Source organism: Chiloscyllium plagiosum, unplaced genomic scaffold (genome assembly GCF_037043375.1).
Source record: "Chiloscyllium plagiosum isolate Xiang-an unplaced genomic scaffold, Cpla_swu_hap1 HiC_scaffold_5, whole genome shotgun sequence".
In the NCBI taxonomy this organism is placed as follows: Eukaryota; Metazoa; Chordata; class Chondrichthyes; order Orectolobiformes; family Hemiscylliidae; genus Chiloscyllium; species Chiloscyllium plagiosum.
In genome coordinates, this window is record NW_028270143.1 from 133924726 (window position 1) to 133935386 (window position 10661).

Below are 10661 nucleotides of genomic sequence, written 5' to 3' on the forward strand. Positions count from 1 at the left end.
CCTTAACTCTATTTGCCAAAGCTATCTCATGTCCCCTTTTTGCGCTCCTGATTTTCCTCTTAAGTTTTCTCCTACTGCCTTTATACTCTTCTAAGGATTCACTCGATCTATCCTGTCTATACCTGATATATGCCTCCTTCTTTTTCTTAACCAAACCCTCAATTTCTTTCATCATCCAGCATTCCCTGTACCTACCAGCCTTTCCTTTCACCTCTATCTCTGTTTTAAATAGACTCAAAGAACTGGCCTCCACAGCCTTCTATGGCAGTGAATTCCAGAGATTCACCACTCTCTTGCTAAAAAAGGTTCTCCTTATCACTTGTAAAAGGCCTTCCCTTTACTGTAAGGCTGTGCCCTTGGGTCAGTGCCTATCCTGCCAATGTAAACATCTTCCCAATGTCCACTCTGTCCAGGCCAACCAGTATTCTGTAAGTTTCAATTAGATCTCCCTCATCCTTCTAAACTCCATGAGTATAAACCCAGAGTCCTCAAATGTTCCTCATGTGTTAGGCTTTTCATTCCTAGGACCATTCTCCTGAACCTCCTCTGAACACGTTCCAGGGCCAGTACATCCTTCCTGAGAGATGGGACCCAAAACTGCGCACAATACTCCAAATGTGGTCTGACCAGATCCTTATAAAGCCGCAGAAGTACTTCCCCGCGTTTCTTTTCTAGTCCTCTCGAGATGAATGGCAACATTGTATTTGCTTTCCTAACTTAGCGTGCATGTTTATCTTAAGAGAATCCTGGTGTGGAACTCCTAAGTCTCTTTGTACTTCTGATTTCTGAATTTTCTCCCCATTTAGAAAATAGTCCATGCCTCTATTCTTCCAACCAAAGTGCATCACCTCACACTTTCCCACGTTGTCCTCCATCTGCCACTTCTTTGCCCACTCTACTAACCTGTCCAAGTCCTTCTGCAGCTTCCCCACCTCCTCAATGCTACCTGTCCTCTACCTGCCTTTTTATCATCTGCAAACTTAGCCAGAATGCCCTCAGTACCTTCATCTAGATCATTAATGTATAAAGTGAAATGTTGTGGTCCCAACACTGAGCCTTGCGGAACATCACTTGTCACTGGCTGCCATCCTAAGAAGGACCCTTTTATCCCCACTCTCTGCTTCCTGCCAGAAGGCCAATCCTCTATCCATGCTAGCATCTTGCCTCTGACACCGTGGGCCCTTATCTTACTTAGCAGCCTCCTCTGTGGCACCTTTCAAAAGCCTTCTGGAAGTCCAGATGGATAACACCCTTTGGCTCTCCTTGGTCTAACCCTACTCACTATCTCCTCAAAGAATTCTAGCAGATTTGTCAGGCATGACCTCCCCTTGGTGAAACCATGCTGACTTTTCCCTATTTTACCATGCACTTCCAAGTATTGAGAAATCTCATCCTTCACAATGGATTCCAGGATCTTACGAATGACTGAGGCCAGGTTAATCGGCCTAACATTTCCCATTTTTTGCACTGCTCCCTTCTGAAACAGGGTAACCAGCAGGAGGTTTTCTTGTCCATGTTTAACCTAAAGCCATGAGACTTCATGAGGTCTGGAGTCAATGTTGAGGACTCCCTGGACAACTCCCTCCCGACTGCATCCCACTGTGCCACCCTCTCTGCTGGGTGTGTCCTGTCAGTGAGACAGGAGATATCCAGGGATGGGGATGGTGGGCTCTGGAATATTGACGGTAAGGTATGATTCCATGAGTATAATTATGTCAGACTGTTGCTTGAGTAGTCTGTGAGACAGCTCTCTCAATTTTGGAAGGAGGACATTTCTAGGATGACAGGGCTGTTTCTGCCATTATCTTTTCTGTTTTTTGAGGTCGATGCCAGGTGATCCGTCCAGTTTCCTTTCATTGAGACTTTGTCACGATTGGTACAACTGAATGGCTTGCTAGGGCATTTCAGAGGGCAATTGAGAGTCACCCATATTGCTGTGGGTCTGGAGTCACATATAGGCCAAACCAGGTAAAGATGGCAGCTTCCTTCCCGAAAGGACGTTAGTGAACCAGATGGGTTTTTCAACAATCAACAATGATTTCATGATCATCAGTAGATTGTTAATTCCAGATTTGTTTTAATATAAAATTCAAATTCCACGATCTGCTATGGCAGGATTCAAACCCAGGTGTCCAGGATATTATCTGGGTCTCTGAATTAATAGTCTAACAATAATACCACTCAGGCATCGCCTAGTGCAGCAGTCCTTCAGTACTGAGCAACTTCTCAATCTCTTCTTTTCTCCATTTAGTTAAATCCGTTTGGATTATTGGGAAGGCTTTCATCGACTGTGTCACTGGATAGGTTTTAACAGTTGTCCTTTTGTCCTTCTCCTGTTATGATGTGACCCCAGTATGTGTGACAGCTGTGTGTTATTTCAGTTAGCAATAAAATAAAGATCAGAGCTATTGCTGTTTCATTGGGGTAATTTGAATATACTTTGTGCAATGTGACATTGTCAGAGAGGAGAGTGAAAGGACTTGCATTGTATGGATTCTAACTCACAGTCAGTGTCAAAGGTAAATATTAGAACTAATATTAGAATATAAATCTCCTGGTTGAGTTTTCTGAGCAAGGTGCACACTATTATAAGAAACCTGGAATTAGAATTCCTACAGTGTGGAAACAGGCCCTTCAGCCCAACCCGACTCTCCAAAGAGTATATTTTACCTACCCTATATTTACCGCTGACTAATGCCCCTAACCTACACACTACGGGCAATTTAGTATGGCCAATTCACCTGACCTGCACATCTTTTGGATTGTGGGAGGGGAGAGCAGAGGAAACCCAGGCAAACTTGGATCATGGGGGTATGTTTTGTGGTAAGCATAAATGCTACAAGAGAGACGGTTTGCACCTTAATAGGTTGGGGACCAGCATTCTGGCAGGCAGGTTTGCTACTGCAACACCGCTATGTTTAAACTAAGTAGCAAGGGGGAGGGGACAAACTGGATGTTTAAGAAGGAAATTGAAGGGAAAGTTAGAACAAGGGAAGTCAAGAAAGACAATGGTATCAATGAAGCAGAAAACTCAGAAAGGGATCATGCTGTAAGATTGAGTAAAATAGGAGTTGATGGGAAGGGTGAGGGCAGTAAATAATTAAAAATACTATACATGAATGCACGAAGCATTAGAAATAAGATGGATCAGCTTGAGGCTCATTTGGAAATTGGCAGATAGCATATTGTGGGGATAACTGAGACGTGGCTTCAAGTGGACAGGGCCTGGGAAATGAATATTCAAGGCTATACATGCTATCGTAAGGACAGATTGACGGCCAGAGGGGGTGGGGTGGCCACATTGGTAAGGGATGACATTCAGTCCCTTGCGCGGGGGGACCTAGAATCAGGGGATGTAGAGTCAGTGTGGATAGAGCTGAGAAATACTAAGGGTAAAAAGACTCTCTTGGGAGTTATCTACAGGCCCCCAAACAGTAGTCTGGATGTCGGATGTAAGTTGAATCAGGAGCTGAAATTGGCCTGTCGCAAAGATGTCACTACATTTGTTATGGAGGATTTTAACGTGCAGGTAGACTGGGAGAATCAGGATGGTATTGGACCTCAAGAAAGAGACTTTGTGGAGTACCTCCGAGATGGATTCTTAGAACAGCTGGTGTTGGAGCCTACCAGGGAGAAGGCAATTCTGGATCTGGTATTGTGTAACGAACCAGAATTGGTCAGGGACCTCGAAGTGAAGGAGCCATTAGGAGGTAGTGACCATAATACAATAAGCTTCAATCTGCAATTTGAGAGGGAGAGGGGACAATCAGAAGTGACAATATTTCAGTTGAATAAAGGGAACTATGGAGCTATGAGGGAGGAGCTGGCCAAAGTTCAATGGTGCAATACCTTAGCAGGGATGACAGTGGAGGAACAATGGCAGGTATTTCTGGGTATAATGCAGAAGATGCAGGATCAGTTCATTCCAAAAAGGAAGAAAGATCCTAAGAGGAGGCAGGAGTGGCCGTGGCTGACGAGGGAAGTTAAGAAACATATAAAGTTAAAAGAGAAAAAGTATAACATAGCAAAGATAAGTGGGAAAACGGAGGACTGGGAAGCTTTTAAAGAACAACAGAGGATTTCTAAGAAGGAAATATGCAGAGAAAAAATGAGGTACGAAGGTAAACTGGCCAATTATATAAAGGAGGATAGTAAAAGCTTTTTTAGGTATGTGAAAGGCAAAAAAATGGTTAAGACTAACATTGGGCCCTTGAAGACAGAAACAGGGGAATATTTTACGGGGAACAAAGAAATGGCGGAAGAATAGAATTGTTACTTCAGATCTGTGTTCACTGGGGAAGACACAAGCAATATCCCTGAGGTAACAGTGGCTGAAGGACCTGAACTGAAGGGAATTTATATTTGCCAGGAATTGGTGTTGGAGAGACTGTTAGGTCTGAAGGTTGATCAGTCCCCGGGACCTGATGGTCTACATCCCAGGGTACTGAAGGAGGTGGCTCGAGAAATCGTGGATGCGTTGGTGATTATTTTCCAGAGTTCGATAGATTCGGGATCAGTTCCTACGGACTGGAAGGTGGCTAATGTTGTACCACTTTTTAAGAAAGGTGGGAGAGAGAAAGCAGGAAATTACAGACCAGTTAGTCTGCCCTCAGTGGTGGGAAAGATGCTGGAGTCTATTATAAAGGATGAAATTACGACACATCTGGATAGCAGTAACAGGATAGGTCAGAGACAGCATGGATTTATGAAGGGGAAATCATGCTTGACTAATCTTCTGGAATTTTTTGAGGATGTAACTCTGAAAATGGACGAGGGAGATCCAGTAGATGAAGTGTACCTGGACTTTCAGAAAGCCTTTGATGAAGTCCCACATAGGAGGTTAGTGAGCAAAATTAGGGCGCATGATATTGGGGGCAAAGTACTAACTTGGATTAAAAGTTGGTTGGCTGACAAGAAACAAAGAGTAGTGATAAACGGCTCTATTTCGGAATGGCAGGCAGTGACCAGTGGGGTACCGCAGGGATCAGTACTGGGACCGCAGCTTTTTACAATATATGTTAATGATATAGAAGATGTTATTAGTCATAACATTTGCAAATTTGCTAATGATACTAAGCTGGGTGGCAGGGTGAAATGTGATGAGGGTGTTAGGAGATTACAGGGTGACCTGGACAAGTTAGGTGAGTGATCAGATGCATGGCAGATGCAGTTTAATGTGGATAAATGTATGGTTATCCACTTTGGTGGCAAGAACAGGAAGGCAGATTACTACCTAAATGGAATCAATTTAGGTATAGGGGCAGTACAGAGAGATCTGGGTGTTCTTGTACACCAGTCAATGAAGGTAAGCACACAGGTATAGCAGGTAGTGAAGAAGGCTAATAGCATGCTGGCATTCATAACAAGAGGGATTGAGTATTGAAGCAAAGAGGTTCTTCTGCAGCTATACAGGGTCTTGGTGAGACCACACCTGGAGTATTGTGTGCAGTTTTGGTCTCCAAATTTGAGGAAAGACATTCTGGCTATTGAGGGAGTGCAGCGTAGGTTCACAAGGTCAATTCCTGGAATGGTGGGGTTACCTTACACTGAAAGACTGGAGCGACTGGGCTTGTATACCCTTGAGTTTAGAAGACTGAGAAGGGATCTGATTGAGACATATAAGATTATTAAAGGATTGGACACTCTGGAGGCAGGAAACATGTTTCCGCTGATGGGTGAGTGCCGAACCAGAGGACACAGCTTAAAAATACGGAGTAGACCATTTAGGACAGAGATGAGGAGAAACCTCTTCACCCAGAGAGTGGTGGCTGTGTGGAATGCTCTTCCCTAGAGGGCAATGGAGGCCCAGTCTCTGGATTCATTTAAGAAAGAGTTGGATAGAGCTCTCAAGGATAGTGGAATCAAGGGTTATGGAGATAAGGCAGGAGCAGGATACTGATTAAGGATGATCAGCCATGATTATATTGAATGGTGGTGCAGGCTCGAAGGGCAGAATGGCCTACTCCTGCACCTATTGTCTATTGTCAAACATGGAGAGATTGTGCAAACTCTACACAGACCGTCGCCCGAGGCTGGAATTGAACCTGGGTCCCTGGTGCTGTGTGGCAGCAGAGCTAACCACTGAGCCACTGGGGATGAGAGAACTTGTCTGACTATTTTGAACCCACCCTCTGAATTGCATAAACCTTTCTCCACTTCACTGATCCCAAGGTGACACCCCCAGCCCTCTATCGGCTCTTCAACAACAGTAGCTGGCATGATCCAAAACTCTTTATGCCACCCTGTGGTAAAACCTTTGGTTCATCAGGATTGTGCTAGTCCTCTGAAAGAGCTAGCAAATTGACAACATGACCCTCAAATAAAAGCAAAGTATCCTGGATGCTAGAAATCTGAAATAAAACAGAAAATACTGGAGAAACTGAGCAGATCTGGCAGCATGTGTGGAGAGAAACAGTTAACATTTTGTATCTAATCTGGAATGTCTCCAGCACCTTCCGTAGCCACACATCCCTGCTGTTAAAACACCACCCTGATCTGTCTCTTCAAACAGTCCCACTCACGTTTGAGAGTTATTCCTGAATCTGCTTCCACCAGGTGTTCAGACAGGGCATTCCATAATATAACACATCGCGTATAAACAACTGTCTTCATCACTCTCTCTGGTTCTTTTCACAATAATGGTCAATCTGTGTCCCTCGAACCACAAACAGTCTTGATCAGGAAACTATATTTTCTTCCTTACTATATCAAAACTTCTGCAAGAATTTCCCAGAACTTTCCCTACTCTGAGGAAAACAATTCTAGCTTCTTCCATTTGGTCTTCCCCTCCACGCCATCTCCTTTTGATATCCAACCCAAACTGCAGAAATTAGAATTGGACACAGTTCTCGAGCCTGGAGAAAACCATTGTTTCTTAAAGGTTAAAGCTTTGTAATTTTTTAAGGCCTCAGGATATCAAGCTAGGTACATTCCTTTCAATTCCTCATCAATTACCTTGAGGTTTCATTTTAGATTAAATTAGATTCCCTACAGCGTGGAAACAGGTCCTTCGGCCCAACCAGTCCACACCGACCCTCCGAAGAATAACCCACCCAGACCCATTCCTCTCTGACTAATGCACCTAACACTATGGGCAATTTAGCATGGCCTGACCTGCACACCTTTGGATTGTGGGAAGAAACCCACGCAGACCCAGGGAGAATGTGCAAACTCCACACAGGCAGTCACCTGAGGCTGGAATCAAACCTGGGACCCTGATGCTGTGAATTAGCAGTGCTAACCACTGAGCCACCATGCTACCCCACATAATTTTAACATTATGTTTGAAATAAAGACCTGAAGAACTGACGTTCCGACAGTGCAACATTCTCTCAACCCTGGATACACCACTTCCCTCTCTCACTGCTGCAGATGTCAGACTGCCTAGGTCTCAGCTCTGCCCTCTGTAATTGGATCCTTAGCTTCGTCACCCACAGACCCCAATCAGTAAAGATCGACAACAGTACCTCCTCCATGATAATCCTGGCGCCCTACAAGGATGCGTTCTCAGCCCTTACTATACTCTCTGTAAACTCACGACCATGTGAGCAAACTTCATCCAAGCACCATCTACAAGTTTGCTTCCAACACCACCTTCCTCGGGCCAGATATCAAACAATGACAAGTCAAAATACAGGAATGTTTGGTGTCATGGTGCAAAGAAGACAATCTCTCCCTCAATGTCAGTGAAACTAAAGAACTGATCATTGACTTTAGAAAGAAAGGCAGAGGACGTGCCCCCATGTACATCGATGGAGCTGAGGTGGACAGGGTTGAGAACGTCAAGTTCCTAGGAGTAATGATAACCAACAATTTCCAACTTTTACAGATGTACCATAGAAAACACTCTGTCTGGGTGCAGCACAGCCTGGTCTGGCAACTGCTCTGTCCAGGACCATAAGAAACGAAAGGGAGTTGTGAACCCAGCCCAGACCATCACGCAAGCCAAACCCCATCTATGGATTCCATCTACACTTCTCATTGCCACAGAATGGCTGCCAACATCATCAAAGACCCCTCCCACCCTGGTTATACTCTCTTCCAACCCCTTCTGTCAAACAAAAGATACAGAAGCTTAACACATACACCAACAGGTTAAGACCAGCTTCTCCCCTGCTGTTATCTCTAACTTCAAATCTAATGTCGCTTTTGTGAACCTCAAAGAACAAAAGAACATAGAAAATTTACAGCCCAGGAACAGGCCCTTCGGCCCTCCAAGCCTAAGCCGATCCAAATGTACTGTCTAAACCTGTCAGTCAATTCTTAAGCATCTGTAGGAGAAAGTGAGGACTGCAGATGCTGGAGATCAGAGCTGAAAATGTGTTGCTGGAAAAGCGCAGCAGGTCAGGCAGCATCCAAGGAGCAGGAGAATCGACGTTTCGGGCATGAGCCCTTCTTCAGGAATGAGGAGGGTGTGCCAAGCAGGCTAAGATAAAAGGTAGGGAGGAGGGACTTGTGGTAGGGGCTTTGGAAATGCGATAGGTGGAAGGAGGTTAAGGTGAGGGTGATAAGCCGGAGTGGAGGTGGGGGCGGAGAGGTCAGGAAGAAGATTAGGAAGGTGGTGCTGAGTTCGAGGGATTTGACTGAGACAAGGTGGGGGAAGGGGAAATGAGGAAACTGGAGAAATCTGAGTTCATCCCTTGTGGTTGGAGGGTTCCTAGGCGGAAGATGAGGTGTTCTTCCTCCAACCGTCATGTTGCCATGGTCTGGCGATGGAGGAGTCCAAGGACCTGCATGTCCTTGGTGGAGTGGGAGGGAGACTTGAAGTGTTGAGCCACGGGGTGGTTGCGTTGGTTGGTCTGGGTGTCCCAGAGGTGTTCTCTGAAACGTTCCGCAAGTAGGCGGCCTGTCTCCCCAATATAGAGGCCACATCAGGTGCAGCGGATGCAGTAAATGATGTGTGTGGAGGTGCAGGTGAATTTGTGGCGGATATGGAAGGATCCCTTGGGGCCTTGGAGGGAAGTAAGAGGGGAGGTGTGGGCGCAAGTTTTGCATTTCTTGAGGTTGCAGAGAAGTGCCGGGAGTGGAGGTTGGGTTGGTGGGGGGTGTGGACCTGATGAGGAGTCACGGAGGGAGTGGTCTTTTCGGAACGCTGATAGGGGAGGGGAGGGAAATATATCCCTGGTGATGGGGTCCGTTTGGAGGTGGCGAAAATGACGACAGATGATACGATGTATCTGGAGGTTGGTGGGGTGGTAGGTGAGGACCAGTGGGGTTCTGTCCTAGTGGCGATTGGAAGAGTGGGGCTCAAGGGCGGAGGAGCGGGAAGTGGAGGAGATGCGTTGGAGAGCGTCGTCGATCACGTCTGGGGGGAAATTGCGGTCTTTGAAGAAGGAGGCCATCTGGGTTGTTCGGTGGTTGGTCCGGGTGTCCCAGAGGTGTCCCAGAGGTCCAATACCCAACAACCCAGATGGCCTCCTTCTTCAAACACCGCAATTTCCCCCCAGACGTGATCGACGATGCTCTCCACCGCATCTCTCCAGACGCCCACCACCCTCTGTGTGAAGTACTTGCCACGTGTATCCCCTTCAACTTTTCACCTCTTATCTTGAAAGCGTGACCTCTCATTATTGAATCCTTCACCGTGGGAAAAAGCTTGTGTCTATCCACCCTGTCTATACCCTTCGTGATTTTGTAAACCTCAATCAGGTGCCCCCTCAATCTCCTTTTTTCTAATGAAAATAAACCTAACCTACTCACCCTCTCTTCATAGCTAGCACCTTCCATACCAGGCAACATCCTCGTAAACCTTCTCTGCACCCTCTCCAAAGCTGAAAATGTGTTGCTGGAAAAGCGCAGCAGGTCAGGCAGCATCAAAGGAGCAGGAGAATCGACGTTTCGGGCATGAGCCCTTCTTCAGACGTCGATTCTCCTCCTTTGATGCTGCCTGACCTGCTGCGCTTTTCCAGCAACACATTTTTCAGCTCTGATCTCCAGCATCTGCAGTCCTCACTTTCTCCTACCCTCTCTAAAGCGTCCACATCCTTTTGGTAACGTGGCGACCAGAACTCTACACAGTATTCTAAATGCAGCCAAACCAATGTCTTGTACAATTTTAACATGACCTGCCAGCTCTTATACTCAATACCCCGTCCAATGAAGGCAAGCATATGATATGCCTTCTTGACCACTCTATCCACCTGTGCAGCAACCTTCAGGTACAATGGACCTGCACTCCCATCAACTTTTCCCTCCTACAGGATGTAACCTTATATGCCTCTATCTAAGCACCCTATGATCTGTATGTCCTTGTATGTTATCATCTGCCCCTAATGCATGCAAAATAAAACTTTTCACTGTACTTAGGTATATGTGACAATAAATCAAAATCAAATCAAATCTCTGTTGCACTCCCTCTATGGTAATTACAACCCTCCTTAGACAAAGAGACCAAAACAGTACACTTCAGGTCCCACCAAAGCTCTGTACAACTGCAACAGGATATCTTTATTGCTGGTCTCTAACCCCTGGAAATAAATAACAACATTTTGTTTACTTTCATAATTTCTCACTCACTGTGCAGCTTCTGAGCTTGGAGTTGAGTTTAGTTGGAACTTGTTTGATGCTTGAAGTGAAGACAGTCACTGACGAGAAACACTGAATAGATCACTGCCGAGGGAGAGGATGGTTCTCTTTGCAGTTGTTGATCCTTTGAGTCTCTA

The 10661-nt window shown here is 45.7% G+C and overlaps 1 protein-coding gene across 2 annotated transcripts in view; it reads right to left on the reverse strand.

Annotated features, from left to right (window-relative positions):
* LOC122550354 (alanine aminotransferase 2-like) overlaps positions 1-10661 on the reverse strand; it is a 178106-nt gene extending 167445 nt beyond the window's left edge. Inside the window, exon 1 of one of the 2 annotated variants that reach the window (XM_087987702.1) lies at positions 10516-10661. The gene's annotated coding sequence lies outside the window, so the exon portion shown is untranslated. The remainder of the gene's footprint in view (positions 1-10515) is intronic. The other variant, XM_087987705.1, reaches the window with a different exon arrangement.